This window comes from Suncus etruscus, chromosome 8 (assembly GCF_024139225.1).
Source record: "Suncus etruscus isolate mSunEtr1 chromosome 8, mSunEtr1.pri.cur, whole genome shotgun sequence".
Lineage (NCBI taxonomy): Eukaryota > Metazoa > Chordata > Mammalia > Eulipotyphla > Soricidae > Suncus > Suncus etruscus.
This window is the reverse complement of record NC_064855.1, coordinates 110,822,708-110,849,535: the sequence shown is the minus strand read 5'-3', so window position 1 is coordinate 110,849,535 and position 26,828 is coordinate 110,822,708. Positions and strand designations below refer to the sequence as shown.

Here is a 26,828-nt window from a genome sequence, read left to right as displayed (position 1 = left end):
TGGCTGGAGTTACTCCTGGCTGGCTCGGGGTGGGGAGGACCATTTGGGATGCCCGGGATCGAACCCTGGTCCATCCCGGGTTGGCAGCGTGCAAGGCAAATGCCCTACCGCGGTGCTATCTCACCGGCCCCTAGACCCGTTTCTTGAGCAATTTTTTTTTTTTTTTTTTTGCACGGAGTCTGTCCAGTTTTGTCGGAACCAGATATTATTTCCCCTTCTAACTCTGGGGACCTCTCTAGGAAGATGGGGACATGGAGGCTCCTTCAAGCTGCTGGGGCTTCTTAAGTCTCCACTTTTTGAAGGGGTATTTGGTTTTGGGTCACACCTGGGGGTGCTCAGGAATTTTCTTGATGGTGTTCGGAGGAGGGTGGGATCATGTGGGATGGAGGGGATTGAACCCGGGTCAGCCGCGTAAAGCAGTGCAGGCACACTACTCACTATCGCTCCAAACCCCTAAACCTCTGGACTTCATCTGGACTTCAGAGATGGTGGTTTTAGGGTGCAGATGGTCTTGCCCAGGAACCAGCCCCCCAATCCCCAAACCTCCAGACTTCAGAAAAGGTGATTTTAGGGTGTAGATGGTCTTGCCCATGAGCCAGACCCAAAACCCCCAAATATCTGGACTTCAGAGAAGGTGGTTTTAGGGTGCAGATGGTCCTGAAAACAATTGCAGGCTTCTGAGTTTGGGGAGAAGAAAGGGCTTTGAGGGGTCATAAGCATTGGTTTGCACGAACCATTGAGCACTAATCACTCTTGGTTGATTTTTAGGGTAATTTTCCCCCCTAACCGGGTAGTTTGATACTTTTGAAAGGGCTGCCAAGTAGGGGGACTCTCAGAGGGAGTGCTCTGTCTGTGATGGAGTTTGAGGTTTGGTGGCTGGGAAACCCGGAGGGGCTGGGCAGAGGTGGGTGTGGTCATCACAAAGCCCTATAAAGCTGTTGGCATAAACTTGTTGAGTTTCTGCCCACAACCAGGAATGCAGTACTTGTACTGTTTCGTCCTGGCACAGATGATTGAGAAGCTTGCATTTCTCTTTGCTTAGCTGGAGGGGAAGGATGCCCAATTTGGTCACAACTCAGGACACCCTCAGTAGCACAGAGAACACACACACACACACACACACACACACACACACACACACACACACACAGTGTTCTACACACCTGGGAATCCGACGTTTGGAATTGCCACATCTCTGCACAACGAGAGGTCCAGTTCTGTAGAATCAATGACTCTGGGGGTGAGGGATGGAAAGGAAACAGGGATCCAGTGGTTCTGGTGGAGACAGAGGCTCGAGCTCCTCCTCTGAGTACTATTTTTTTTAATTTTTTTTTTATTTTTGGTTTTTGGGTCACACCCGGCAGTGCTCAGGGGTTACTCCTGGCTCTAGGCTCAGAAATTGCCCCTGGCAGACACAGGGGACCATATGGGATGCCAGGATTCGAACCACCATCCTTCTGCATGAAAGGCAAATGCCTGACCTCCATGCTATCTATACTCTGGCCCTCCTCTGAGTACTATTAATTTAGTACCACACTTTAATAAAGAGGAGGTTCTGGGGCCTGAGTGATAGATAGATGGTACAGGCTTGTCTTGCATGAGGTTGACCCAAGTTGTAGCCCCACCATCCCTTATGGCCCCCCAGCAATGCCAAGAGTAATACCTGAACACTGCCTGGTGTGGCCCAAATGCACACATACACACAGGAGGAAGGCTGGAGAAAACAGAGTGGGCAAAGCTCCTGCCTGGCACATGGCCGAGCCTGCTTCTATCCTGGGCATCACATATGGTCTCCTAAGCTCCACTAGGAGTGATCTTTGAGAGCAGAGCCAGGAGTAAGCTCTGTGCACTGCTGCATGTGATTTCTCCCCCCCCCAAGAAATCTCCCCCCCCAAAAAAAATTTCTCCCCCCCAAAAAGTGACAGTGAATTAGGGCCATTCCCACCACCAGTGTTGACCTTCTGCCACTCTTCCCAGTATGCCTTCCATCCCTCCACCCTTAGCACCCTGGACTGCTATTGTAACAGGTCCCTTTTGTATATAGCTTGTTGTAGTTTGGGTCTCTTGGTTCTATTGTCATTGACTTGGGTTGGGTATTTAGGTCTGATCATTTTTTGTTTCCACTCAGTGCTCATGTCGGTCTCAGTTTTGTGATGGGGCTTCCACGTGTATATCACTGGGTTATATTGCAGTTTTCTTTTTAGTTGCCTTTTATTTATTTATTTATTTATTTATTTATTTATTTATTTATTTTTGTGGGTTTGGGGTCACACCTGGCAGTGCTCAGGGGTTATTCCTGGCTCCAGGCTCAGAAATTGCTCCTGGCAGGCACAGGGGACCATATGAGGCACCGGGATTCGAACCGATGACCTCCTGCATGAAAGCCTTACCTCCATGCTATCTCTCCGGCCCCTTTAGTTGCTTTTATAATTTATCTTTGATAAAATTGCAGGATCATCCTTTCAGCTCTTTGCTCCTCCCATTTCCAGTCTAGAGAGCTAGAATTTCTTTTCCTATTTGCCGTAAGAAAGACAGGCGGGGCCCGAGTGATAGTACAGTGGTAGGACATTTGTCTTGCATGAAGCTGACCTGGGACCGATTTGGGTTCATTCCCCAGCATCCCATATGGTTCTCCAAGCCTGCCAGGAATAAACCCTTAGCCTGGTGTGATCCAAAAACCAAACAGCCAACCAACCAACCAAATAAAGACAGGCCCTGTTTCCCCCTACAGTCCCTTTTTCCATTCATTTTATTGAATTAATTCTTTCTAAGAAGCACACCCAGATATGCTCAAGTATCACTCCTGGTGGGGTTCAGGTGCAATCTAGGATGCTGGCATTGCCAACCTGTGCTTTCTTTCCAGTTCTGTACTTGATGAATTGTGTTATCCTGGATCATCTATTGCCTTGTGGGGCTTCCTGGTGGATACCTAACTGCAGTATGCATGTTATCAGCTTGAGGATCAGTAGTTCTGGGATGTCCCCAGAGATAGATATAGGGGCCTGGCCTGATAGCTGCTGACAAGGCTGAGATGTCACTGAGCAAAGCAGGTGCTGTTATGGATACAGTTCTCAGTGCCACGACCAGATCTCTGGGGACCATGCTCTGAGAAAGCTGATGACATGGGTGGGAAATGCAGTGATGGCTTATGTTGCTCACATGACAGTTACCCCTGGTAACAATGGATCCAGAATGCTTGGAAGTAATTGTATTTATTTAGTGGTGCTCTGGGCTTTCCCTTGGCTCTGTGCTCCTAGTGAGGCTTTGAGGCCTGTGTGTGATGCCTGTGATTGAACCCAGAGAGGCCATGTGCAAGGCAAAGTGCCACTCTCCCCTCTGTGCCACCTCTCCAGCCACCCACTGACCCTTCTAGATGGGGCCCTGGAAGGCATCCCTGCTTCCTGGAGGATGCTTTCCGGAGAAGCCTGTGTGCTTAGAGCCCTGGAGGTGCTCTGTGTTGCCCCGTTTCTGTTTCTCTCTCTCTGCTGAGCGGAAAGGCATGTGGAAAAGGACATGCTCAAGGCCTTGCTGATCTGGCCAGACACGGCTGCTTGTTGGTGAGTGTTGACTTTCTTATGCAAGGAAGGAAGACTGGAGTCCTTAGTACATCTTCAGGGAAAGCCCGAGCACCCGAAACTAGGTTTTTAGGGAAAGTTTCATACTTTTTAGGATATTGCTTTCGTTTATCCAAATCTGTATAGGTCCTGGTTTGTGTTAAAAATGCACATGCATATCCCTTTACCAACTTTGTGCACCCAGTGCTGGTGCAGAGTGATGGTTTCCAACTCTGATGGTCATAGGGGTCCCTTGTCTGTCCTAATGACATTTCTCCTTCCTTCCCTTTTGTGGCGAGCTTCCTACCATGGATTAGTCCCCCTAGCTCTTGTCTCTGTTGTCTTTGGATATTATTACCATACTATTTTCTTTAATATTCTACAAATAAGTGCAATCGTTCTTTGTCCCTCTTCCTTTGACTCATTTCACTCAGTATAATACTCTCCACATCCATCTATTTGTGATGCCCCTTTAGTAACAATATTGTAAAAAAGAAGGGATGAGGAGAGAGAGTGAGAGCGAGAGATGTGCACTGTTGAAAGATGTTGGGCATTCTATGATTGAAACTCAATCATAAAGAACTTTAACTGTATCTCACAATGATTCAATTAAATAATTAAAAAATTATAAAATTACATTTTATAAAATTATAAAGTTCATACAATTCTTCTTTTTCTTTTTTCTTTTTTTTTTTTTTTTTGGTTTTTGGGCCACACCTGGCGGTGCTCAGGGGTTACTCCTGGCTGTCTGCTCAGAAATAGCTCCTGGCAGGCACGAGGGACCATATAGGATGCTGGGATTCGAATCAACCACCTTAGGTCCTGCATCGGCTGCTTGCAAGGCAAACACTGCTGTGCTATTTCTCCGGGGCTCCCAACACTTTTCTGCTATTTGCCTCTTGGATGGGGCCATTTAGATAACAATGCTGGTGTAGACGCTTCTGCTAATTGCCTGTTGGAAGGGCTATTTAGATAACCCTGCTGGTGAGGGACCTGAACCTTCCTCTTGCTTGCTAGTGACTCAGAGAGCATCTCCAAAAGCAGTTATCCCCGAGCTTCCAGCGGGAGCCCAGAGTAAGCCCAAAGCACCACTAGGTGTGTTGTCCCCCACAACCGGAACCCAAACCCAATCCTGATGAACACTGATGTCCTTTGAATTCTGCCTGGCGTCAAAAGTGTGTGCTGGGTGAGAGACACAGAATTGATTCTCTCTCAACCCTGCACAGACCTGCTGCAAAAACGGCGGTTGCATAAAGAGCAACCGAGCCAGCCTGGAGGCTTCCAGACCTGTGGAGGCCTTTGGTGGGCCTCAGCCCAACTGGCGCTGCCTTCCACTCCTGGAGCTGAAGCTCAGTACAGTTTGGTTCTAGTTTCGACAGGTCAAGCTGGTTGACTGAATAAATAGGTGAACGGTCTGACTTCATCTGGATGGGCAATTTATTTACCAAGGGAGCGTTGCTCTGTCATGGGAGTTTCACCTGGGGACTGCTGAGTATCTGGTGATCTCAGACATCTGAGAGTCCAGTTAGTGCCTGAACATGCTCTTTATATGTGCTGGCGAAGTGCTTTTCACCCTAGGATGCTGTCTCCGGGATGGCCTTATGGGGTATTGCCAGAGGTATCTGTCTAGTTCTTTTATTGGTGATGAGATGTCACGATTAGTTGTTCTAGAGCCTTCAGAGGACCCTTTGGTGCTGGGATCAAATGGGGCCTCCTGCATGCTCTAACCCTTTGTCCATCTTCTTGGCCCCCCTCTTTAGTTTCTGAGACATGTGGGGACATTAGGTTTTATTTCAGCTTCAGATGTGCATTTGGGTTTCTTCATCCAGCACAAGCTTCTTGCATATTGGTGTGTGCTCACCAGGAAAGGGAATGCATAGCTATATTCATCCTGCTGATCTGGCCTCCCTCTCTGACTTCTGGTTAGTGATCTAGACACCATTTCTGCTCCCTGTCTTTCCCCTAAGCCAAATCCTGTTTCCAAACCTCGCTTGCCTTTCAAGAGCAGCCCGTTGTGTGTCTTCCTTCCATTGCCCCTTCTGAATCATTGCCGGGGGGGAGGGCTTGGAGTAGGATTGTTGGGCCACCTCTGATGGTGCCATGAGTTATTCCTAGCTCTGTGCTCAGGAGTGAGCCCTGGCTTTGTGCAGAGGGATGGAACCTCGATTAGCTGCTCTCCAAAGCAGATACTTTACCCGTGGCACTATCTCTCCACAAAAAGTCTCTCTCTGGATTTTTATTCTGAGTGGAGGCTGATCTTGTAATGATTCTGCCTTTGCAGGATCCTTAAGTCCCTTAGTGTGAGGGTTCTGGGTGCCAAAGATCTGAGAGTGAGAAGGGATTGGGGCCGTGGGGGGAGGGGGCAGGTCCTGGGAAGTTAGAGGAGCCAGGTGTTTTTCATTTTTCTTTTTTCTTCTTTTTTTGTTTGTTTTTGTTTTTGGGTCACACCTGGCAGTGCTCAGGGGTTACTCCTGGCTCTATGCTCAGAAATCGCCGCTGGCAGGCACAGGGACCATCTGGGATGCCGGGATTCGAATCACTGTCCTTCATGAAGGGCAAATGCCTTACCTCCAAGCTATCTCTCTGGCCCCCAAGTATCTTTTTCTAGTGTATGGCCAGAGTGCTCCCCTCCCATACTTTCAATAGCCCCTAAAGCGATATTTATGGAATAGACTTTCTAGGTGAGGTTTGGAAACCACTTGTTAGATAGAGCCTTTGCTCTTGGGGATCATATCTATACTCTGAACATTAGTAGTGGCTTTTGTGTTTTGTTTTTGTTTTTGTTTCTGGGTCACACCTGATGGTTTCCAGGGGTTATTCCTGGTTCTGCACAAGGGTACCTTATGGGAAGCCGGGAATCGAACCTGGCTCTGTCTATTGTGTGAATAGCAAGCACCGTTCCCACTGTACTATCGCTCCAGTCCTCTGTCACCTTTGCACTGTCTCTATAGCCTGTTTTAGTCCGAGAGTCCAGCCAGCATCAATCAGTCCCATGTGTGCTTTGGTGGTTTATTCATTCAGCAAGATGAGAATGTTTGCTTTCTTGTTGCCAGTTCAAATCTCTTCCCAGAACATTCCTGTTCTCCAGTGCTCACTCGGTCTAGAGGGAAATTCAGTTGAGCCCAGTTATTGTTTTCCTCCCATCAGTAATAGGAGATGCTAAAGACTTGTTTTGGTTTAGAAGTGCAAATGCATTTATTTCTTTTGGGAGTCTGTTTGGGAATGGTGGGTGGGCATGGCCACCACAAACTTATTTGAGACCTGGCATCTTGTGACACTTACTGAAATCCTTTCACCCAACCCTCTCTGCTCAGCAGCAGAGACAAGGTGTAGCAGTGTGACACATTGAGACATTTACCTTCTTGCCTTGGGAGCTGTCACCCACCATTTGCATGTACATCTTGTTAGCCTGGTCACCCATGGCTACCTGGCAGCCTGTATTTGCACAGAGAAGGAGCTAGAAAATTCGACGGGAGCTGGAGCAGTAGTACAGTAGGCAAGGTGCTTGCCTTTCATGGCGCTCACTCCGTTTGATCCCCAGTACCATATAGGGTCCCCCGAATCCCTCTCTGGAGTGATATCTGAACACATAAATCAGGAGTAAGCCTTGAGCACTGCAGGATGTAAACCCTTCCCCGCTCCCCACAAGACAAAAGAAAATATGGTTCTTGAGGTAGGATGAGGGGTTTACTAGTGATGGGAAAGTGAGAAATCTGGGTAGGTGGTGTGTTTACATTTGAGATGACTGGCCTTCAAGGGTGGTTGAAGGTCACTCTGCCCAGAGAACAGTCTGGCCTACTCTGGATTTCTCTAGCCTGGCCTCTGGGATTCTTGTGGCCCTGCTGTGGTTCTGGTTTATTCCTCTGACTGGACTGCAGTGGGCCCTGGGACGGCTTCCGCACAGAATGGGTGTGTCTCCTGCTTGCCTGTCCTAGCTGTGGACAGTGGATGAGGAGGACGCTACGTTTTCATATATGAAAGCCAGAATTAGGTAGCATCGAGTCCTGGGGCTGCTAGCTGGGTGATTCTGCCCACTTGTGTTTTTATTCCTGGCCATCTCTGTCCCCTTCTATTTATTTTTTTGGTGGGAGCACACCTGGTGGCGCTCAGGGTTACTTCTGGCTCTGCATTCAGAAATCACTCTTGGCTCAGGGGTCTATATGGGGTGCTGGGGATCGAGTCTGTCCTGAGTCAGTCATGTGCAAGGCAAACACCCTACCACTATGTTACCACTCTGGCCCTTCTGCCCCCTTCTATCTTCCTTCTCTTTCCTTTTTTTTTTTTTTTTTAAATAAGAGGGCTGCAGTGATAGGGACTTTGCTTTATATGCAGTTGATCTGGCTTCAAACCTCTGCATCCCACATGGTCCTTCCAAGCACAACTCAGTGCAGAGCCAGGAGTCAGCCCTGAGCTTCGCCAGGTTGGCCATAAACCCAAACAAAAATAAAAAACAAACAGAATGTTGGGGCTGGGATGCAAGTCCTGAGGCCTTGGACACTGTTGGGGTGTCATTGGTGCACCCAGGAAGCACAGGATGAGGAGCACATGATGTTCTGGGGTCACACATCCAGCCACTTGGCCAGATGACTGAGCACCCTTGGAACATCCCCTGGCTTCCTTGATTATTTATTAGGAAGCTGGTTACCTCCCTACTCCACTCCCAGATTTGTGGGGACCAGCCCTCTCTCCCAAATTAAAATTGTCCTCTTTGCTGCTGTTGACGTTGTTCCCAGAATTGTGGGTCATACCCATGTTGGGGTGTGGTGCCCCCCAAAGGCTGCCTCTTTCTAAGCTGCTTTTTTTCCTACATGTTGTTTCATGGTTATAATCTTTATCATGGTGTTGGGGGGCATTCTGAGTATTGTGCTTGCTGGGGGTAGGGTGGCAGTTCCTACACATTTTATACATTTAATTAGTTAATTTTCTTTTGGGGCCTTACCTGGCAGTGCTTAGGTGTTTATTCCTGACTCTGTATTCAGGAATCACTCTTGGTGGTCCTTTGCTCAGGGGACCAAAGGAGATGCCAGGGATTGAGCCCGGGTTGGCTGCATGCAGGCAAACATGAGATCACATGTGTTTGCCTTCGGGGAAGACTTTGATTACTGACCATGGGGCTCACACATTTTTTTAGGGACTGCTCACAGCTTCCTGGTGGTGCTCAGGGCTTCCTCCTGGTTGTGCTCAGAGCTCACTCCTGGCAGAGTTCGAGGACCCATATATGGTGCCAGGGACTGCAATCAAGTCCCTTTCTCCCCTTTTTGCACATTGACCCATGTCACTACTTTCTTTTTCGTCCCAGTCCCATAAGGATCCCAGGGCTGTTTGAGCTGACCTGGGTAATTAAGTGGAAATCCTTCTTGTCTGTCAGAGGCTCCCGAGTATAAAATTGCTCAGTGCATACATGGCCTTTATTTGCAGACTTGAATTGATGCATTTTATTAGCTGGGAGGGGAGCTTGATTATGTGATAAAGTCAGCTGGCTCCTTTTTTTCTTTCCTTTTTTTTTTTTTTGGCCCACACCCTGTAGGGTTCAGGTGTTACTCCTGGCAGGTTTAGGGGACCAGATGGGATGCTGATGGGGTTGGGGGGATCGAACTGTGGTAAAGCAAAACCCTAGCCCAACCCACTGTGCTATCGCTCTGACCTCCAACTGGCTCCTTTCTTAACCTGGCTTTGTTGAGCACCAGCAACAGGCTGCAGGGCATTCCTCTAAGGAAAACAAGCACTGGGGGAAGAAGGTGTTTGTTCTGCTTGGGTTGGGGAAGGGCAAAGATTGAAGGGGACCAGGGCCTGGGAGAGTGTGTTAGCATTACAGAACCTTTTGGAGATGTTTCTGGGAGTTGTGCATCACAGTTTTTTCACCTGAAAGTGTGGTGATGCTTTTTGTCGGTGGTGGAATTTTGGTGCATGGTACCTGGGCCAGACACAGGGAGCTTACACATACAAAGCAAATGCCCTACAACTAGGGCCAGATTCTCAGTATCCTGTTTCTTAGGGCAGGGCTTTATGGCCAACCTGTTGCTGGCTGACTCTGCATCATGAAAACAGGGTTAATCAAGGCCTGGTCTTTGAGATCAATCTGGACATATGGGGCTGCCTTCGAACCCTGTTCTGAGTGAGCTTCCAACGCTGTTATTCTCTGAGGCTGCACTCCTGAGCCCTTCTGACCCTGCCCCTGTCCCATGGGCTGCCGGAGACACTGTTCCTGCAATAGATCTGGGTCTGATCACGCGCTCTTGTTAGAAGCTCTGTAATGTTTTGTAGGTTCACTCCGAGCCCTTCTCCAATATCTTAGGGGTGTCTGTATTGGAAGATGAGCCTTTAGCTGTTTTTGCTGGCGGGGATATTAGGGAGCAAACCAAGGCCAAGTTTGATCAGGCTCTGTGCCGCTGAGCTCTGGCTTTGGTCCTGATGGAACCTCTGAAGAGAGAGGAAGGCTGAGCAGCTGGTGGGTTTTCCTCTAAGAAGTGGGAATAGGAATTAGGGGTCTGAGAGGAGAGTTCCCAGGAAAGGTGGCCAATTGCAAACTGACGAGCCAGATCTCAGGTTTTCTCGCTTCAGAACTGGGGAGAATCCCTTTCTGCTGTTGAGGTCCCCTGTTAGGGGACAGTCGCACGCGCACACACACACACACACACACACACACACACACACACACACACACACACACACTTTCAGTGAAACTCCAGTACATCCCTAATTCTCCCAGCGTGGCCCCAGGGCGGTCCCTCAACAGAGTCCAGGTCGCTGGGGAAAGGAAATGGTTCCTTGTCCCTCCCTGCACCCCAGCACCGTGTGGGCTTCTGTTGGCATCGCTGGCCCGCCATGCACTGTTCTGACTCATATTCCGGCTCTGAACTCTCCTTCACCTTTTCATGGGGTTCACCAATCACTGTGCTTTGGGGGAATATCCTGCTGGTTTTGAGTACTCATGTTCAAGGGAGGGGTGCTTATCCTCAGGCACTCTCTCCTCTCCCCCTTTAGCATGCAGCTTATTTTCCTTTAAACCAAGTTCTCTTTTTGACTGTTTCCAGAAGTTTTGGTCCACATGCAGCAGAGTTCAGGGCTCTTTCCTTACCCTGTGCTTAGAGGCCTCTCTTAGCAGTATTTGAGTTGATAGAGAGCATACAGGTCAGCACCACTCCCTGTTCTATTTTTCTAGGCTGTCAATGGTTATTACTTGTGTTTTAGAAAGAATTTTGGGCCTTGCTCAGTGGTACTTGGGGGTTGCTCCCTGCGTTGCTAGATATTGAACTCCTGGCTTTGCAGAGTACAAGCTATCAAGCCTGGCTTCTAGAGCAAGGCTCTTAAAAGGAAAAATTACTGCCTTTTGGGAAATACATCCTGCCTGCTTTCATGGATCTTGGTCAGCTCTGCAAGATATGTGTATGAGAGAGACAGAAACACAGAGACAAAGATAGACAGGAGTGAGAGACAGAAACACAGATAGACAAGAGAGAGTGAGACAGAGAGATGAGAGAACAGAGACACAGATAGACAAGAGACAGAGTGAGACAGAGAGACAAGAGAGAGACAGTGAGACAGATAGACAAGAGAGAGACAGAGACAGAGAACAAAACTGGATAGTAGTGTACACCGTGATCAGCTGAATTAAAACAAAACCTAAGAGAACCAAACAAAAACAAAGAAAGTCAGTGGAAATCTCTACAAGGGAAATTCCACCTAGCCGCCTCCTGTCGGCTGTGCGTGGGGAAAGAGCCCTTTCCTGTAAGGGGTGGGTGGGGGCCCTTGTTCTTAGAGCCCCTTCCAGGAAGGATGAGGTGCAGCAGGAAGAAACCCCACAGAGCAGCCCCTCCAAGAAGTCAGGCTGGGATCCCAGCAACGAGTGAAAACGTGGGATTTCTGGGAAGGGAACAAAAAAAGTGAGGGGGCTGTGGGCAGGAAGGGTGGGGGTCAGAGTTGGGCTGGGGCCATCAGCCTTGCTGAATGCCAGCTGGTAGGTGCAGCAGGAATGGGGGATAGGAATGGGATAGGATAGGGGATAGGAATGGGATAGGATAGGGGATAGGCACCACTTCTGCCTCAGGGTGGTGGCCAGGCCTGGGGAGAGGTGCCACCCTTGGGCTTTGGCAGGGCCAGCTCCTATGGCTGCCCTGTGGTACAGGCATCGGGCCACTTCCTCCTTAAGGCTCAGTATCTGGATGGCATTCTTGGCAAGCTTTCGAGGAAGGAAGAGGAGAGCATGGCAGTCACTGGCCCAGCAGCACAGGGTGGAGGCAGCGGGCAATAGAGACCTGAAGAAGCTTGGTGCCTTGCCAGTGGGTGGATACAGGCAGGAAACGGACCTGGGCTAGGCCTGAGCTCTAGGGGCTGTGACAGGACCCCATCCCATGTGTGCCCCTCACATACACCCTTCCCCACACCCTCCAGCCTTCTTTGCCTCCTATTCGGAACGAGCTGGGCTTCCCTTCCCACAGACCTCTGCCTCTTTGACACGCTTCACACAAAAGGTCCCTGTGCAGTGAGTGAGGTTTGGGGTTTTCTTTTCTTTTTTTTCTTTTTTTTTTTGGTTTTTGGGCCATACCCTGTGACGCTCAGGGGTTACTCCTGGTTATGCGCTCAGAAGTTGCTCCTGGCTACTTGGGGGACCATATGGGACCCTGGGGGATCGAACTGCAGTCCGTCCTAGGCTAGCGCAGGCAAGGCAGGCACCTTTACCTCCAGCGCCACTGCCCGGCCCTTTTGGGGTTTTCTTTAAAATTTATTTTTATGTTTCTATTTATTTATTTATTTATTTATTTATTTAATATTTATTTTTGGGCATTTGGGTCATACCCTGTGGCACGCAGGGGTTACTCCTGGCTCTGCACTCAGAAGTCACTCCTGGCAGGCTGGGGGACCATAAGGGATGCTGGGATTTGAACCGGGATCTGTCCTGTGTTGGCCCTGTGCAAAGGCCTTACCGCTGTTCTATCGCTTTGGCCCCTATTTTCATGATTTTTATTTTTAAATTTGATTGTTGATTGCGTGAAGGTCTGTGCTTTACACTACTGTTAATGATGAGCTTCAGGAACAGAATTTCAGCACCAACCACACTCTGTACCTCTGTGTCTGCCTCCTCCCACAGGACCGGTTTAAGGGCCTTTTAAGAGTTGGGTTTGAGGGGCCAGAGTGATGGTACAATAGATAGGGCTCTTGTCTTGCATGTGGCAGACTTGGTTTGGTCCCCGCATCATCCCATATGGGCCCCTGAGCAACACCAAGAATGATTCTTGAGCGTTACTGGGTATAGCTAAGAAAAACAAAAGATCCAGAGTGTTAGCCTTGCCTGTGGCTGATCCGGGTTTGATCCCCAGCATCCCTTATACTCTCCCCCGAGCCTGCCCAGAGTAATTTTGAAGTGCAGAGCCAGGAGTAAGCCTTGAGCACTGCCAAGTGTGGCCCCCAAAACTACAAAATTGTTTTTGAGGAGCATCTTTTCCCTCTGAGATGGTCATCCAGTTTTTATTTATTTATTTATTTATTTATTTATTTTTATTTTTGTTTTTTTCTGAGTCAAAATTGGTTTTAGGGTTTTAAGTTTGGGAACCATACTTGGTGGGCCCCAGGGCTTATTTTGGTCCTGTGCTCAGGGATCACTTCCGGCAGGCCTTTGGGAGGGGGCCCTGTGTGGTACCAGGGATAAAAGTGAGAGGAGCCATGTGCAAAGCAAGGCCAGCACCCTCTTTCTTTTCTTTCTGGCCCTTTCCTCTGTTGTCTATATCTCAGATGAGATTGCTCCTGGGGACCCCACTCCTTTAGTTGTGGAGATTATACATGTACTTTCTGGGGGCTGTGGTGACACACTTGAGCTCTGGGTCCCTGCACACTTTTTAGGTTTAATTTTAGGTGATGTGGCTTACATGGTTGGGTTTCATGTGTGACATAGTGCGGTCCTGCCCCTTCCAGCAGAGTGTCAGCCCCTTCCACCAGTCCATCACTGTCCCAGTGTCATCGTCAAATCATAATCATCATTGTCATCATCTTGCCCCCCATCCCATTCTACCCCCTCTCAAGCTGCCTAAGGAAGATCAGTTCTCAATTTCTCTTGCCTTTGGGCATCTGTGACATCCTTACTTTGTTTATTGTTTGACTTTTGGGCCACACCTGACGGTGCTCAGGGTTTAACTCCTGGTTCTGTGCTCAGGAATCACTCCTGCTGGTTGCTCAGGGGACTCTGTGGGATGCTGGGGATCAAACCCATGTTCAAGGCCAACTCCTTCCCCACTTAACCCTGCTTTGTCTTTCTGTCTTGCGTTTGAGCGGATCACTGTCCCTGCCCCTCTCTCTTCGAGTTGCTCTACTCAGCACAATCCACCCGCCCCAGCTCTATGCATGCCACAGCAGATGGTGATTCTGTCTGTGAAGATGTTCATTCTGTGAAGAGCCACAGGGACTCAGGAAGTGCCGAATCCCTCCGCGGGTCATGCCCTTTCCTGATGCTTGAGCACTTGGCCACTGGGTGGGGTGTGATGTTGGCGATCATTCAGCAGAGCCTCCTCACTGTGTCAGCCCCGCTGATCAAACCCGAGACCTTAAGCCTCACCAAGGGGATATGCTCTGAGCCACTGAACCTTCCCACGGCTACAGTAGAACATTTGTACACCCCTGCTGGACCCTAATTAGTGAACCCTTTCCCAATTCTGGCTCCATTTCGAAGCTGATTCCTCTTTTCAGAAGCTGAAGGTCCCCTGCAGGTTTCTTGGGTGGCCCAGGTGACCTCTTTCTTCGGGTGAGTTCTGGGAAGGCTTCACATGACTGGAGGAGCTCCTGGGGTGTTTTGGTTCGTGCAGAAATTTCCTCCTTTCATCGCTCCTTTCATCCTCCATTCCTTCCTTCCTTTAGTCCTTCCGTCCCTCCATCCTTCCTTCCCTCCCTCCGGGTTCCCTCCCTCCCTCCCTCCCTCCCTCCCTCCTTCCTTCCCTCCTTCCTTCCTTCCTTCCTTCCTTCCTTCCTTCCTTCCTTCCTTCCTTCCTTCCTTCCTTCCTTCCTTCCTTCCTTCCTTCCTTCCTTCCTTCCTTCCTTCCTTCCTTCCTTCCTTCCATTTTCCCTCCTTCCTTTCTGTTCTTCCTCCCTTCCACTTTCCTTCTTTTCTTCCCTCCTTCCTTCTTTTCCTCCTTCCCTCTCTTAAAAACAGTGAAGGAGGGGGCTGGAGAGATAGCACATCGGTAAGAAATTTGCCTTGCATACAGAAGAACAGTGGTTCGAATCCTGTCGTCTCATATGGTCCCCGAGCCTGCCAGGGGCGATTTCTGAGCATAGAGCTGGGAGGATCTCCCGAAGCACTGCCAGGTGTGACCTAAAAAGCAAAAACAAAAACAAAACAAAAAAAAAAACAAAACCAGAGATGGAAAAAAGAAATTCCTTCCCTAGGGCCTTCCACTGTCACCATTCTCTTTCCCTTGTCTTAAGTGACTGTCTAAAGTGACTGGTTGGGTCCCTTCCCTGTGGCATACATTAGCAGTCATGCCTTTCTCTCCTAAGAAGTGGAGCATAGATAGATGATTAACAGCATCATTGAAACCCAGTTGAGGCCCTTAATTAAGTGCACCCCTGTTAGGGGATTGTCCTTCAGAGGTCTGGCAATGCTGATTGGTCACCCACTGGGGGTCTTGCTTGGCCCAGCTTGTGGGGCTAGAAGGACACCCCTTGTCGAGGCTATGAAGTCTGGTGGTGAGTTCAGCCAGACAAGGCAATTGTCCTTAAGCTTGGCTCAGAGCTTTGTAGAACCAACTGGACCAGAGACACTGGAACCAATGACAGGCTGGGCAAGGTAGACCTCGATGCTAGTCAGCTGACTGCTGTGCTCTGGGGAGAGGCAGAGGGGGCGTGGTCTCTCCCCTGCAGCAGAAAGGAGCCTGGTGTCGGGTGTTCCTGGAGGCTCTGAGGGGGAGCTGGCTGCCCCCCAGTTCTGTGGGGTCTGGATCCAGTTCCATCCTCTCCCTAGGTTATCTGTCGGGCATATTCCTGTCAGTACTGTGGAGTGGCTGTCTTTTCTTTTTTTTTTGTTTTGTTTTTTTTTTTTTTTTTTTTTTTTTTGTTTTTGGGCCACACCTGGCGGTGCTCAGGGGTGACTCCTGGCTGTCTGCTCAGAAATAGCTCCTGGCAGGCACGGGGGACCATATGGGACACCGGAATTTGAACCAACCACCTTTGGTCCTGGATCAGCTGCTTGCAAGGCAAACACCGCTGTGCTATCTCTCCAGGCCCTCTTTGTTTTTTTTTTGTTTGTTTTTGTTTTTGATTTTGGGGCCACACCCAACAATACTTAGGGGTTACTCCTAGCTCTGCACTCAGGGGTCATTCCTGATGGTGTTTGGGGGACTGTAGGGGAAGCCAGAGATCAAACCTGGATTGACCATGTGCAAAGCAAATGCCCTCCTACTGTGCTATTACTCCGGCCACTCATGGCTGCCTTTTTACTAGGCCCTGGAGCCCCATTTTCTCTCCCATCCTTTTCTCTAGAAGAACTTTTTCAAAACTCCTGTCAGCTCAGGCTGTTCCTTCAGTAGTTCAAGAGAGTTGAGCAAGTGCTTCCAGCCAGGCCTGCCTCTTTGAATAATCTCTGTGTTTGAGATTAGCAACTTGGCCACCTCAGTCAGTGCTGTCCCATGGTTCCTGCTGGCTTCCTCCTCTCCTCTATGTCACCACCTACTTTTTCTTTATCTGTGCTGAGGCTCAGACTTGGGGTCTGCATGCTTCAGCTCCTCAGACTGTCCCCTCAACTAGCATAAAGTTGGTCTCCCATCATTCCTCCTGTAAGCACCAGAAGAGAGATTCTGACTGGAAGGCAGTAAGTAAGACCCTCGCCCCTATCTCCCCTCTTCCATCCTGTGAGCCCAAAGAGAGAAACTGACAGGAGGGCGGGAAGGACCTCATTCCTGAGGGGCCTTCTGAGATCCTATGGGTACCTTCCTTCAGGTGACCACAGCCCTGTGTCAGAGTTTCCTGATGGACTTAAATGACCTCAGATTGCACCACCTTGTTCCCTTTTATAGATAAAGATGCTCCCTAGAGGTCAGACTTGGGGGCTGCTTCCCTCCCACACCTCTGGAGGAGAAGAAAGGGGTGGTTCTTTCTTACTGTTAATGCCTTCGTATCTTCTCCCCATTATGGTCAGGTGACTTCCAAGGAGGGGTGAAGTATAGAGGGAAGGGGAAGGATATGAAGGGGCTGATTCGAAGCTGGCATTTAGGACCTGGGTGTGGGGTTGGTGATGTAGGGGTTGGGGCTGACTGGTGTCCAGGATTGGGGTGACAGACAAGGTTATTGCGTGACCATTGGCAGTTGGTTGAGTCTATCAAGATAGCCCAGAGTGACTGGGGGTGACAGGTAGGTAGAGCTTGAGTAAGGGGATGATCGGGGACAGGGGTGTGATTGGGGGTGACAGGTAGAGCCCGGGTGACTAGGGACAAGGGTGATTGGGGGGGTACCAGCTTGCAGAGTGTCTCCCACGCTCATTTCCTACATACCACTGGCCGAACCTGTTTGTGGTGTTTTCAGCTGCTTTTAATTTTATGCCTCAGTGAGCCTTTGTGATCATCACAGCCAAAGTTTTCTCTTTTTAAGAGGGTGGGGCTCACACAACTAGTGGTGCCTGTCTGCTTCCCACTCTTATATGTTTATGATGGGGTTGCTCCTGTCAGTGTGGTGTCAGGGTTCGAGTCTGGGCCTTTCACCTGAAAAACATGTGCTCTGTCCCTTGTCCCTTTCCGGCCTAGCCACCACCTTTGAAAGTGGATGGGGACAGACTCCCAGGTCTTTAGGAAGCTGTTTTGGAGGTTCAGCCACCCCCTCCAGATTTGCCCAAGGGTGTCCCTCTGGATTTGAGCCCTGGATTAGCCTCCGTAAAGAGGCTTTTCAAAGGCGGGTTTGTTCGGACTGAATCTCGGCTATTCAGTCGCCTTGGTATGTTGGTGATTGGCTTAATGCTTTCAAGAATGAACGGGTCCTGCATGGAATTTTCCTAATGTTGGTCCCATTGACGGGGGCTAGAAAAAGCTGTGACTTAGAATATGCTGTGGCCTCTCCATTCGAGGAACAGATGGGGAGGTCCATGCACTTTAGACTTGAATTAAGCGAGTAAGAGGGTTCCCATTGCCACTCCGTGGGCTGGCAGGGCAGTGGCATTGTGCTGACATTTGGAGCTTCATTGGTTTGTGCCTGATATAGGCTGCCAAGAAATTCCATATTTTTTGTATTTGGAAACTGGCCTGAGTGCCCCAAAACACATGTTTTCCAAAGTGGGTAGCAGTGAGACCACACAGAGGTGCTGAGGAGGCTGGAATGATGGATCCAGGGAAGGGGAAGCAGTGGCCTCAGAGAGGTGCAACTGCAGGATGCTGGCTGCATATTTATACAAAGAAGGTAGGTTTCCAGTGGGACATGGAGAGATCGTTTTTTTCCCCCTGGAGCACCACCCCCATCCCCACTAAAATACAGATTCCTTATGAAAAAGGACTGCTTTGGTGGGTAAGGGGAAGCCATGTGTTGAAAGCACAAGACATTTTCCGACCACTTTCTCTCATGCCTGTGTTTTATTTATGGAGCATGGAGAGTTACCAGAAATAGGGACTTAGAACAGTTAGGCCCTTGTTGCTAAGAATGTCGAGAAGGCGACATTATAGAAAAGCAGCTCGGACCAGAGAGAGTACAGGAGTAAGGTACCCTCTGGCCTTGCATATGCTCACCCAAGTTCCCTCCCAGCATTGCTTGTGGCCCCCAACCACTACCAGGGGGAAGCCCTGCATTCAGTGCTAGGAGTACTAAGCCCTGAGCACCACTGGGTATGAGACCTCTACCCCTACCATATCTCCCCCCATCAACAATAGCAAAAAATAAAACACCAGTGGGGAGAAAATGGCAAAATGCTATAGCACACACGCTTCCTTCATTTTTCAGAGCTGTTTCTAGACGCTTCTAGAAGTTTCCAGATAAGAAGGTAGCCATATCCTTCTTAAGGCATTAGAAGTGCCATCCTGAGTTGCTCTGGCTAAGTATCTGTGTGGCTGGTCTTCTTTTTTGAGAATCTAAAATAAATAAATTCCGGATGGGAGCCATAGTACAGTAAGTAGGGTGCTCGACTTGCACGTGGCCGAACTGGATTGGATCTGGGCATCCCATATGGTCCCTTGAGCACTGTTAGGAGTTATTCCTGAGTGCAGAGCCAGGAGTAAGCCCTGAGCCTCCAAATAAACAAATCAATAAGGTCAGGTATTGTGTAGTTTTTGTGTTAACAAGCAAGTCTGATATATGCTGCCCTAGGTTTTGGTAGAGCGGCAGAATAGGATGGCTGTATGGAGATTGCATGTGGGAACTTGGATATTGTGGTTCCAGTTTCTCCAGCCTGTGAGTGGTTTCCCCAGACACGCAGCCTTGAGCTAGTTGTGTGCACATTTTAGCAAAACAAACTAGACACTAGTCCCTAGGGTTGGGAACTGGACCCGGCAAGGTGGCCAGGCGGCCGGGCTCTGGGGAGGACATTTTAGTCATTCTTCTTCCTCACGCATTCATATTTAAACAGTGGTTTCCTCAAGGTTGTGTGGTCCTTGGCCTTTACGTCAGGGTGTATGAGAGCCCCAGGAAGGAACCCTTTTAACTATACCCCACACTCCTGAACCTTGTGCTCTGTTTCTGTTGGGATCCAGGGGCTGGTCTGTTATGTAAATAGAAGAGCACCTTCAAGTTCAGCCAGTTCAGACCTAGGAAAGTTTCAGGGAACTCAGCACCCTCCTGGGTGCTTCATCTACATCCTTGCAAACTTCTGACCTACAGGGCCATGTTTGTATGCAGGGTTTGTAAACAGCCCAACTGCTGGCCTGCGGAGGGCCTGGGAGATTGGCAGATGCAAATATTTGCCTCTGTTTATAGATGAATGAGTCATGAGTCAGAGTTGTGGCCTCTGGCCCTAAACTTGTACCCAGAAGGGCTTGTCCTAAGCATGTTCCCAGGTTTCTGGGGACCCCTGATTATCTCCTGGTCCCCACTCTTGGGTTATACCAGTGACAGGCCTTTGGGGTTTTATGGTCTGGACTCTGGTACTGTTCATCAGGGACAGGTCAGAGTCACACCACACCGCCCACATCCACACACCCCCACGTCTGTAGCAGCTGTCTCCTGTCACCCTGTCATTGGGTCTCTGTGAGGCTGGCCTTAGTCATTGGTCTGAGTGATTATTCCTGGGGCCAGCTGGGTCTCTTGTGGGGAACTTTCCATGGACTCATCCATTCACTCAGCTCCTGGGCAGCAGAAACCCATAGTTGATGTCACCTCTCCACTTTCCTAGCATCAGGGGCCTAACTGTTTTGAGTCCCTATTTCTCGGCCCAGTCTGGAACCTCACTTTTTCTTTTTTTTTCCTTTTTTTTTACTAGACTCAATGAGACTTTTGTTTGTTTGTTTGTTTGTTTTTGTTTTTGGGCCACACCCGACGGTGCTCAGGGGTTACTCCTGGCTGTCTGCTGAGAAATAGCTCCTGGCAGGCACGGGGGACCATATGGGACACTGGGATTCGAACCAACCACCTTAGGTCCTGGATCGGCTGCTTGCAAGGCAAACGCCGCTGTGCTATCTCTCTGGGCCCTCAATGAGACTTTTTTATTGATACATAATTAACAGAACTTTATATCTATCAGGTATATAGCATACACTTTTTTTTAATATTTATTGTGAACAAAGTGAATTATGATTCTTTCACAGTAATATTTAAGGTACATAGTGACAATAAATGGGGCCATTCCTACCACCAGGGTTGTTCTCCCTCTACCCCTGTTCCCAGCATGCATTCCATATCTTCCCTCATTTGCCCTCTGGACTGCTAGTGTAACTGCTCCCCTCTGTGTATAGCTTGTTGTAGATTGGATATCGATTCTGTTGTTGGTGACTTTGGGTTTGGTGTTTGAGTCTGATCATTTTTTTTCCCCACTCGATGTTCGTACCACTGTTTTATCCTGGTTCCCTCCATTTCCCCCCCTCAATTTACGAGGCAGAACAAGAAGACTCAAGTTATGTGGTTTTGTTTATAAAAAAGAAAAGGAAAAAGAAAAAAAAAACCTGGGATGAGTACATCTAGCTGTTATAAATATCAGTTTAAAAGAAGAATGGGAAAAAAGAAGAGCATAACAAAAACAAAGCAAAACCAAACCAAGCACAAAACCAAAAAACAAACCAAAAAACCAAAACCAGCAACTATAGCAACAACAACCCCCCCCCCCAAAAAGAAACAGCAACAAAAAACTAAAAAAATAACAACCAAATAATAACCACTGGAGCCTCATTTTTAATGTAGTTTTGCAGGGTGAGAGAAGTTAGAGAGAAACGCAGACTGCTTCAGACTCCAGGAAGCCGGGCGCTATGTTTCTGCAGCATCTCTAGGTGATTTGAATGCACCCAGGTCAGGCACCTGGAGGGAGTGAGGTCCAGAGGTGGGTGGGTGGGGGAATGGGGTTCTTTTTTTCTTTTTTGCAGACTTGGGCTGTACTGGTGGGTTCACAGGTTCTTCCCATTGCTGCATCGGGGAGCCAGGAAGAGTCAAACCAGGTGCCCCAGGACTTGGGGTGAGGAGGAAGCAGTGTCAGGAGCATGGTCAGACATCGTGTGTCTTTCTGTCATTCAGCAGCTTCTGCTCTGCTTCCTGTTTCTTCTTCCCCTTTTTTTTTTTTTTTTTTTTTTTTAATTTTTAAAATTTTTTATGGTTTGGGAGCCACACCTAGCAGTACTTCTCACAGGACTTTATGGGGTGCTGAGATAGAATTCAGGACTCCTGCCTTAAAGCCAACTCCCCTTCATTTTCTATTTTCTTAAATTTTACTTTTCTTTCTTTCTTTCTTTCTTTCTTTTTTTTTTTTTTTGTTTTGGTTTTTGGGGCCACACCCGTTTGATGCTCAGGGGTTACTCCTGGCTATGTGCTCAGAAGTTGCTCCTGGCTTGGGGGACCATATGGGACGCCGGGGGATCGAACCGCGGTCCATCTAGGGCTAGCGCTCGCAAGGCAGGCACCTTACCTCTAACGCCACCACCCGGCCCCTCTTTCTTTCTTTCTTTCTTTCTTTCTTTCTTTCTTTCTTTCTTTCTTTCTTTCTTTCTTTCTTTCTTTCTTTCTTTCTTTCTTTCTTTCTTTCTTTCTTTCTTTCTTTCTTTCTTTCTTTCTTTCTTTCTTTCTTTCTTCTTCTTCCTTCCTTCCTTCCTTCCTTCCTTCCTTCCTTCCTTCCTTCCTTCCTTCCTTCCTTCTTCCTTCCTTCCTTCCTTCCTTCCTTCCTTCCTTCCTTCCTTCCTTCCTTCCTTCCTTCCTTCCTTCCTTCCTTCCTTCCTTCCTTCCTTCCTTCCTTCCTCCTTCCTTCCTTCCTTCCTTCCTTCCTTCCTTCCTTCCTTCCTTCCTTCCTTCCTTCCTTCCTTCCTTCCTTCCTTCCTTCCTTCCTTCCTTCCTTCCTTCCTTTCTTTCTTTCTTTTTTATTTTGCTTTTTGGGCCACACCCTGTGATGCTCAAGGGTTACTCCTGGCTCGGGGGAGCGTGTGGGATGCCGGGGATCAAACTAAGGTCTGTCCTGGATCGGCCATATGCAAGGCAAATGTCCTACTGTTTTGCTATTGCTCCAGCCCCATACATTTTTTTAATTTTTGTCTTTGGACACACCTGGATGTACTTAGGGGTTACTCCTGGTGGGACTCTGGGACCTGCTTAAACTCAGATTGGCAGTGTGCAAGGCAAGTGCCCTTCCCACTGTCTGATCTCTGACCTGTTCATCATTTTTTTTTAATATGTTGGGGTTTTCTCTGTTTTGGGGGCCATAACTGGTGATGCTCAGGGGTTACTTTTGACTCTGCACTCAGTTACTCCTGGCAGTGATCTGGTGACCATATGGGATGCTGAAGATTAAACTCAGGTTGGGTGCATGCAAGGCAAATGCCCTCCCCATATGCTATCCCTCCATGTTGACTTAACCCCCTGGTCATATCTGCGATAGAATAGTGGGGTGACTGTCGCTCTTAAGGAGTGAAGCTTTACATCACTCTAGTTTCCCCCTCCTGCTCGTCTGTCTTTGATGATGGAAAGGAAAAGGACAAGAATCGGTTAAAGGGTTTTTGGAACCCACAGGCCATGGCGTATGGCCACCGGGAAGGCTCCCAGCTCTCCTGGCAGGCTCTGCTGGGATTCTGTAATGGAGGCCGAATTAGTGTTCAGCCTCTCGCCTCCATCCCTGCTGCATGTTGGGGAGGTCAGCCAGTCTCATAGTCCCAAGTCAAGGCTGCTTGTGTCTGAGTCCTTTCTGGCAAAGCCTTACTTAATAATGTATTGAATCACCCTGAATTACAAGGTTGCAAAATGATTCATGATTGAGTTCCAGGGGAAAATGATCCATCACCAATCCCGTCACCAGTGTCCACTTCCTCCACCGACTCTACTCTTCCCAACTCTTGCCACTATGGAAGGCCCTTGTCTCTCTGTCTGTCTCTTTCCTCTCTTCTTTTTTAGAATTTTAGTTCACATCTGTCGGCACTCAGGAGTTACTCCTGGCTCTGCACTCCGAAATACTGAAATACTCCTGGCAGGCTCAGGAGACTATATGGCAGGGGTAGCGAACAAGTTCGACACAAAGAGCCAAAATTTTAAACGGTGACAGTCAGAGAGCCACACCACGCAGTGACCTGCCAAAACAGACAAACACTCACACAAAAGCATCTAATTTTAACAATAATATATTAAACACATAAGAGGCAAAGAGCCGCATTCAGTTTGGCCGGGAGCTGCGTGTTCGCCACCCCTGTTATAAGGGATGCCGGGGATCGAACCTGGTTCAGCTGCATACAAGGCAAACTCCCTACCCGCTGTGTATCTCTCCAGCCTTTGCACACAACTTCTAGTAGTGCTCTGTATCAGTAGAAAATGCTTTATGAATTTTGATAAAGATTATTTTCCGGGGCTGGAGAGATAGCACAGCCTGCAGGGCATTTGCCTTGCACACAGCTGATCAGGACAGATGGTAGTTCGGTGGTTCGAATCCTGGCATCCCATATGGTCTCCCGATCCTGCCAGGGGTAACCCCAGAGCGTTGCTGGGTGTGGCCCAAAAACCAAAAACCAAAAAAAAAAAAAAAAGCAAAAAAAAGATTACTTTCTATCTGTGAGTTGCCTTGGCACATTTTAGCAGTATTAATACTTGCAACCCAGGAACCTGGAATATTTTTATGTTTTTCCAGTTTTTAAGCTTTTCTTTTCAGTGTTAAGATCTTTAAGTTTGGGCCCGGAGAGATAGCACAGTGGCGTTTGCCTTGCAAGCAGCTGATCCAGGACCAAAGGTGGTTGGTTCGAATCCCAGTGTCCCATATGGTCCCCCGTGCCTGCCAGGAGCTATTTCTGAGCAGACAGCCAGGAGTGACCCCTGAGCACTGCCAGGTGTGGCCCGAAAACTAAAAAAAAAAAAAAGATCTTTAAGTTTATTGCTAAGTATTTTTTTATGCTATTGAAATCAGGATTGTGTTAATATTTTCTCCAGTCATTGATAGCTATACAGAAACACAATTGATTTTTGGTTGTTTGTTTGTTTGGGGTCACAGCTGACAGTGTTGAGGGCTTACTCCCACTTCTCTGCCTGGGATTTGGTCCTGGCAATGCTTAGAGGACCTATTATTACTAGGGATTAAACTTGAACCTCCTGCTTATAAGCCATGTGCTCCTGCCCCTAAGCGAGCTCTCTGGTCCTACAATTGATTATAAAACCAAGCAGACAAACATTGACTATGTGTACTGCAACTTGACTGCCATCTTTTTTGTTTTTGTTTTTGCTTCCAGTGTTGAAATTCAAGTCCTCCTGTATGAAAGGCATGCACTCTACCACTGAGTGGAGTTACAACCCTTATACTTTACGGCAATTGCTTGATTTATAACAGATATTTGAAAAATAAAATGAACTTGGTTGTTCTTGAGGTTTACTCCTGATTCTGTGCTCAGGATTACTCCTGTTGGGGCTCAAGGTACCCTATGTGGTGACAGAGAATGGACCCGGGCTGGCTGTGTGCAAGGCAAGCACCTTATAAGCTTCTGCCCCTCACTGGGGAATTCTTGAATCTATGCTCATCAGTCTATTGATCTGAACCTTTATTGTGTTTTTGCCTCTAGTATCAGTAATGCTGGCCTCATAAATAGGGTTTTCGGTGTCTCCTTTTGGAGTAGGTTGAGGCTTGGTGTTCATTCTTCTTAGATATTTGGTAGAGTTCCACAGTGACGGTATCCGATGTGGACTTTTGATATAAGGAGCTTCTGATAATTGATTCAATCTTCTTACTAGCAACTGGTCTACTCAGAGTTTTCTTTTCTTCTTTTTTTTTTTGGTCACACTCGGCAGTACTCAGGGGTTACTCCTGGCTCTATGCTCAGAAATTGCCCCTGGCAGGCACGGGGGACCATATGGGATGCCGGGATTCAAACTGCATGAAAGGCAAACATCTTACCTCCATGCTATCTCCGGCTTTTTTCAGACCACACCCATTTGATGCTCAGGGGTTACTCCTGGCAAGATGCTCAGAAATTGCCCCTGGCTTGGGGGGACCATATGGGACGCACTTGCAAGGCAGATACCTCTAGTGCCACCTCGCCAGCCCCCTGCTCAGAGTTTTCTATGCTTGATTCATTGTTCATGGAATGTCTCCATTTCTGTTAGGTAAATATTCTTTTGGCACATGCATATCCTTTATATTCTTGCTTTATTTTTATTTTTGGCCCCATCTAGCCATGCTCAGGGGTTACTCTTGGCTCTGTGCTCAGAAATTGCTCCTGGCGCAGGGACCATATGGGATGCCAGGGTGTCTCCCCTAAGGCTAAATGCTAATCTTACCTGATGATCAGACCAGATCATAGCTGGGATGGGTCTGATTGGTTATTTAAGGAGTTGCCTGGGGCAGGGGTGGAGGAGAGATTCAGCAACTGGAGACTCAGGAGGAGAAGCAGGATGGAGAGGTTGGGTGCAGAGAGGCTGCTTAGCTTAGAAGCTACACATGGTGCTTAGAGCCTTATAATAAAGCTGCATGTCTCTTGACTTCTATTGACTGCTTGTGGATCATTTGCTCGCCGTCACCCTGATAGCTATAAACCTGCCATAGGGGCTGCAGATGCTGGGCTGGCCGAGAAAGGCCCCACCATCCATCCATCCATCCATCCATCCATCCATCCATCCATCCATCCATCCATCCGTTCACATCAAAGACTCTATAATTAATAATTAATACAACACCTGGGATTGAATCCAAGTCTGTCCTGGGTCAGCTGCGTGCAAGGCAAATGCCCTACCGCTGTGCTACCACTCCAACTCCATTTGTATTTTCTTAATCATTCTTCGTGTATGTGTGGTTATAACTCTATTTTGTTTAATTTTAATGATTTTTAATTGAGTTCAATTTTTTTTCTTGGTAAGCTTAGCTAAACGTCTGTTTTGTTAGAATTCTTAGAATGTCAGATCTTCATTTTCTTCACCTTTCTATTGTCTTTTCATTTCCTCTTTCATTAATATCTGCTCTGGTCTTTTTTTTTTTAATTTTTTCTTTCTAATAGTGTTGGACTGAGCTTGTTGTTCTTAAGGTTTCTTAGTGTTAAGTGAAATTATTTGATATCTTTATATTTTTCTTTCTTTTTTTCCCCCTGTGGTACCCAAAGAAAAAACACCCATGGCTTAATTCAGGTTCTGTACTCAGGAATCACTCCTGACAGGTGTCAGGGGCTCATTCAGGATGCCAGTGATTGAACCTGGGTCAACCGTGTGCATGGCAAGCACCTTATCTGTATACTACTTCTCTGGCTCCATCTTTATTTTTTTTCTCAATGCAGGTGATTATTGCTACAAATTGTCCTCGTAGAAATACTTTTGTTACATCTGGGGCCAGAGCAGTGGCCGCAGCGGTAGGGCATTTGCCTTGTACGCTGCTGATCCAGGACATACTTCAGCTCAATCCCCTGGTGTCTGATGTGGTCCCCCAAGCCAGGATCAATTTCTGAGTACATAGCCAGTAGTGATCTCTGAGCGTCATGAGGTGTGGCCCTCCCAAAAAAAGTATAAAAAAGAAAAAAATACTTTTGTTACATCTGATACTTTTAGGTATTTTTTTTTTTTTGTCTTGAGATATTAAAAATCTTTCCTTTCCATTTCTAATTTTAACACATTGGTCAGTAGACCATTGTATAATATCTACATTTTTCAAGTTTTCTTGTTATTTCTAGTTTCCTATCATGTTCTGTAAGATATTGGCTAAATATTCTTAAATTTATTCACACTTGTTTTATGGCCCAA

General features: G+C 47.9%; 1 protein-coding gene across 1 annotated transcript in view; it reads left to right on the top strand.

Moving 5' to 3' along the window:
* The window catches only part of ABCC4 (ATP binding cassette subfamily C member 4), a 216,663-nt gene that overhangs the window by 767 nt on the left and 189,068 nt on the right, over positions 1–26,828 (top strand). The window lies entirely within an intron of this gene.